The sequence below is a fragment of the Triticum aestivum genome, chromosome 4A (assembly GCF_018294505.1).
Source record: "Triticum aestivum cultivar Chinese Spring chromosome 4A, IWGSC CS RefSeq v2.1, whole genome shotgun sequence".
In the NCBI taxonomy this organism is placed as follows: Eukaryota; Viridiplantae; Streptophyta; class Magnoliopsida; order Poales; family Poaceae; genus Triticum; species Triticum aestivum.
In genome coordinates, this window is record NC_057803.1 from 615,897,739 (window position 1) to 615,903,738 (window position 6,000).

The window sequence follows — 6,000 nt, forward strand, 5'->3', positions numbered from 1 at the left end:
TGTGCATGAAGCAGAAGTTCATTATGATGCCAATTCTCATCTAAGGCCCTAAGCAACCCGGCAACGACATTGATGTGTACCTAAGGCCATTAGTTGAAGAACTTTTACAGCCGTGGAATGAAAATGGTGTATGTGCGTGGGATGAGCACAAACAGTAGGAATTTAACCTGCATGCGTTGCTGTTTGTAACCATCAACGATTAACCCGCTCTCAGTAACCTTTCAGGACAGACAAACAAGGGATACCACGCATGCACGCACTGTTTAGCTGACACCGAAAGTATATACCTGGACAGATGCAGGAAGAATGTGTACCTGGACCATCATCGATTTCTCCTGACCAACCATCAATTTCGAAAGAAAGGCAAGCATTTCAAAGGCGAGGCTGATCACCGGAAGAAGCCCGACATGCATACCGGTGATCATGTACTTGATATGGTCTTTGATTTACACGTAATATTTGGAAAGGGTCCCGGCGGACTAGCTGTTCCGAATGACGCTGAGGGCCGCGCACCCATGAGGAAGAAGAAATCTATATTTTGGGACCTACCCTACTGGAAAGAGCTAGATGTACGCTCTTCAATCGACGTGATGCACGTGACGAAGAAGCTTTGCGTGAACCTGTTAGGCTTCTTGGCCGTGTATGGGAAGACAAAAGATACACCTAAGGCACGGGAGGACCTGCAAGGTTTGCACGAAAAAGACGGCATGCTTCCAAAGCAGTATGAAGGTCCTGCCAGCTACGCTCTTACCAAAGAAGAGAAGTAAATCTTTTTGAGTGCCTGCTCAGTATGAAGGTCTCGACTGGCTTCTCGTCGAATATAAAGGGAATAATAAATATTCCAGAGAAAAAGTTCCAGAACCTAAAGTCTCATGACTGCCACGTGATTATGACGCAACTACTTCCGGTTGCATTAAGGGGGCTTCTACCGAAAAACGTCCGTTTAGCCATTGCGTAGCTATGTGCATTCCTCAATGCAATCTCTCAGAAGGTGATCGATCCAGAAATCTTTCCAAGGCTAAGGAGTGATGTGGCGCAATGTCTTGTCAGTTTCGAGCTAGTGTTCCCACCATCCTTCTTCAATATCATGACGCACGTCCTAGTTCATCTAGTCGACGAGATTGTCATTCTGGGCCCCGTATTTCTACACAATATGTTCCCCTTTGAGAGGTTCATGGGAGTCCTAAAGAAATATGTCCATAACCGTGCTAGGACAGAAGGAAGCATCTCCATGGGCCATCAAACAGAGAATGTCATCGGGCTTTGTGTTGACTTCATTCCTGGCCTTAAGAAGATAGGTCTCCCTAAATCGCGGTATGATGGGAGACTGACTGGAAAAGGCACGCTAGGAGCGGACTCAATAATATGCAGGGACGGGCATTCTTGGTCTCAAGCACACTACACAATTCTACAGAACTCTACCTTGGTGACCCCGTATGTCGATGAACACAAGAATAGTCTGCGCTCCAAACATCCGAAGCAGTGTGATGAGTGGATTACATGTGAACACATCAGGACTTTCAGCAGTTGGTTGGAAACACGTCTTAGAGGTGACAACACTGTTTGTGATGAGTTGCACTCGTTGTCCAGGGGACCATCTTCGACTGTATTGACCTACAAAGGATACGAGATAAATGGGAATACATTTTACACGATCGCCCAAGATCAAAAGAGCACCAACCAAAACAGTGGTGTCCGCTTTGATGCAGTAACCAAGAGGGGAAAGGACACATATTATGGTTACATAGTGAACATATGGGAACTTGACTACGGACATGATTTTAAGGTCCCTTTGTTTAAGTGCAAATGGGTCAATCTGTCAGGAAGCGGGCTACAGGTAGCCCACAGTATGGAATGACAACACTGGATCTGAACAATCTTGGGTACATTGATGAACCGTTTGTCCTAGCCAATGATGTGGCACAGGTTATCTATGTGAAGGACATGTCTACCAAACCGAGAAAAAGAAAAGATAAGGAAGTGAATACATCATACGATGAGCCAAAGCGCCACATAGTTCTTTCAGGAAAAAGGGACATCGTGGGAGTGGAGGGCAAGATAGACATGTTCGAAGATTATGAAAAGTTTCATGAAATTCCTCCCTTCAAAGTCAAGACTGACCCAAGCATCCTGATAAATGATGAAGATTGTCCATGGTTTCGACGCAATAAGCAAATGACACAACCGAAGAAAAAGTGAAGACTTTCTCTCCACAACTATTATGATTATACCATGCCAACTTTCAACCTTTTCCTAGTTCATTTGAACTGCATGTTGTAACAGACAAGTTTCCGTATGAAACCCTGATATTTCAAAACAGATTATCCGTTTTGTTGAAATGCTTTGAATGTTTTGTTGAAATGCTTTGAATGTTGCATCTTATAAACCTCTAGTATTATTGAAACTAAAATTATATAGAATTTATGCAACTAAAATTATCACAGTATTTTCTGTTCAAAACATTAAAGCAAAAAGAATTTTATTGATGATGTGGCTTATAGCTCAATAATAATCAGTAAATGCTTTTCAATTTCAGGGTCTTATAGTTCAAAATAATCAGTACATGCATGAAAAATAACAAATGAAGTCAGAAAGGGTTGAAAATTGATGATGTGACTTTGAATGGTGCATTTTAAACACACAAAAAGTCAGGAGTTCACAGAATTTTCATAAAGAACTTTTTTGTTACAAACTTTAATAGCAAAAAGAATTATCATAAAATAAATTAAATAAGTAATTAGAAACAAAAAAACTTTAATGAAATATATAAGTAGAAACAAAATAAAATAAACTTTAATAACATAAATAAAATTTATAAAACTAAAATTATCAAACTATTTTCTGTTCAAAACATTATAAGCAACCTCTAGTATTATTGATACTAAAATTATAGGGAAAAATAAAATAAATAAAGCAAAAAAAATAGGGAAATAAAAAAATATGCCACCTACTTGGCCTCCACGGCCTGAATACGACTAGAAACCCATCCATGGGCCAGGATTCAGGCCCGCAGAAGACCCAGTAGGCCAATCGGGCATACCAGTGACAATTAGGCCCGAAAGCCTGCAATGAAGAGGAGCTCGAGAGGGGTGCGGTGGTGGGGCTTATAAACCACTGCGCGCCCCTCTCGACTAGCGAGGTGGGACTAAACATTTGGGCACAGGCAGCACGAGGCCTTTAGTCTCGGTTGGTGCCACCAATCGGGACTAAAGGGGGGCATTGGAACCGGTTCGTGGCACCAACCGGTACGAATGCCCCCCCCCCTTTGGTACCGGTTGGTGCCACCAACCGGAACCAGAGGCCACCGTTTCCCGCCCTTTAGGCTGCCAAAAACTGACCTTTGGTCTCGGTTCGTGGCACCAACCGGTACTAAAGGGGGGCATTGGTCCCGGTTGTTGCCATGAACCGGAGCCAATGCTCTAGGTATATATAAGCTGGACTTGTGAAAAATTCACAATCAGTTGCCCCCCGCCCTCCGCCGCCCCCGAGCCGCCCCCCGCCACCGTCGCCCTCCGCCGCCCCCCGTCGCCGTCGCCGTCGCCCTCCGCCCCCCGACGCTGTCGCCGTCGCCCTCCGCCGCCCCCGTCGTCGCCTGCCGCCCCCGCCATCGCCCTACGCCCCCCGCCGTCGCCCTCCGCCCCCCGCCGTCACCCTCCACCGCCCCCGCCGTCGCCCTCCGCCCCCGCCGCCGTCGCCCTCGCCAGCCGCCCCGGATATGAGCCCCTTTTTTCATATATGTATTAATTTTTTTATTTAGATTGTTAGTAGATATCGATTTTAGTTTAGTGCATTTTAGTTAGTGTAGAGGAAAAAGTAGGAAAAGGAAGAAAAGATGAAGAAGGAAAGAAGGAAGAAGAGAGAAAAGACAGCAGGAGAGGAAGAAGGAGAAGGAAGAAGGAGAAGAGAGGGAGAGGAAGAAAGAGGAAGAAGAAGAAAGGAATAGAGGAGAAGTAGAAAAAATAGACTATTTTTCTTCTTTCTCCTCTATTCCTTTCTTCTTCTCCTTTTTGTTCTTTTTTCTTCGATCATCTCCTCTATTAATCCTTTCTTCGTTCTCCTCTTTTTTTTCTTCCGGATCACTGGGGAGGGTGTAATTGTAGTCTGAACTTAGTTTAAACTAGTTATTTTATAGTAAATGCTTAATTAGTAGTTGAACTAGTGATTTATAAAACTACTTTATTTATAGTAAGTGCTTAATTAATTAGTAGTTGAACTAGTTGATTTAAGGCTGGTCGTAATGGTAGTATCATAACTAGTATCATGCATGCCAACTAGACTATTTTGCTGAGGTGGCATAGAATTAAATGAAGAAAGAGAGTGTTGAATATCATATCATGATACGGTATCATATTTAATGATATGCTACTATGTGTCATGCATGTCAATAAATAAGGTTAGCTATGATACTAGTATACGATACTGTGCATTATGAAGGTAGTATCATAGCTTAGTATCATGTGCATGATACTAAGGTATGATACTACCCATTACAAGCAGCCTAATAAAACTACTTTATTTTACTATATATAGAAGTAGTTTATTTTTAGTAAGTACTATTTTATTCTATTTATAGTAAGTGCTTAGTATTTGAACTACTTGATTTAATAAAACTAGTTTATTTTACTATAGAAGTAGTTTATTTTTAGCAAGAAAATTAATAGAACTAGTTTATTTTTTTAGTTAAAGAAATTATTCCCGCATCGACATCGACGATGCCTATCCCGCATCCTCGTCGTCGACTCGGCGGAGGAGGCCGGCTTGATCAGAGGGGCCATGTCCGGGACTGGGCTCCACCGAGATGGTTTTGCGATGTGCTACCTTCCGGGGGGCGTAGGTTGGTGAGGAGCCAGCCCATCGTTGACCCGATCCTTGTTTGGTGGCGGTCGCGTGGGCCAGTGACGGTGCCGAGGCTTCCGGACACCGCGGAGGTGGTATGTCACCGTGTCAGCGAGGAGAACGAGCACGTCTGTCGCTACATGGTTGCGTTGGAGGGCAGGTTCAAAAATTCCTGCCAGGTTCTTCAGGGATCTCACTGGAGCGATCCTGTGATGGTTCCTTCTCTTTGGGTGTCCACCGCCCGTGCTGATACTCGTCGGGCGCTACGGTTCTAGCTGTACTAGTGATGTTATATGTATGATACTATTCGAGGTGTATTAGTGATAATATTCGACGATGTACGGACGCAAGAGATGATGTAGTTTTGCTTATAATTGAATGCATCCTAATTTCAATACTACTTTATTTTGCGATTTGATTTTGCTTATTGAATGCTCAAATTGGAAAACTACTCCTACTTTGAATTCTAAAATTGGAGAGCATTATGCAAGGCGTATGCATATGATTAGTTGATAGCTTATAGGATTTTTGTTTTCGTAGAAATCTAGGAGCCCCCGTCCATCATCCCTGCCATCGTCCCCGTCACCAACCCCCTCCGACCTCGAGGTGAGACCAGCCAAACAATTTTTTAGAAATATAATTAAATGATATTTCGGGTTGACTTTAAGTCTGTCGAGTCTCCATCATATATGAGAGGACGAAGAAGCCCGACTGTTGTCGTGGGGGTCGTTTCTCCTTCTTCTCCGGGTGCTAGACCTTTGTTATGCAATAGGGGAAGAAGGAGTAACGACCATCACCGACGGTCGCAAATGTCAGAGAGGAATCAGTGAAGGAGAGTTCCACCATATATATATGAGAGGACGAAGAATCCCGACTGTTGTCGTGGGGGTCGTTTCTCCTTCTTCTGCGGGTGCTAGACCTTTGTTATGCACTAGGGGAAGGAGTAACGACCATCACCGACGGTCGCAAATGTCAGAGAGGAATCAGTGAGGGAGAGTTCCACCATATATATATGAGAGGACGAAGAATCCCGACTATTGTCGTGGGGATCGCTTCTCCTTCGTTCTCGTGTGCTGGACATTTTGGTGTAATGCACTCGAGGATGAAGTGAGGAGCGACCATCACCGAGAGTCGAATATATACACCACGTGAGCTGAGAGTTTT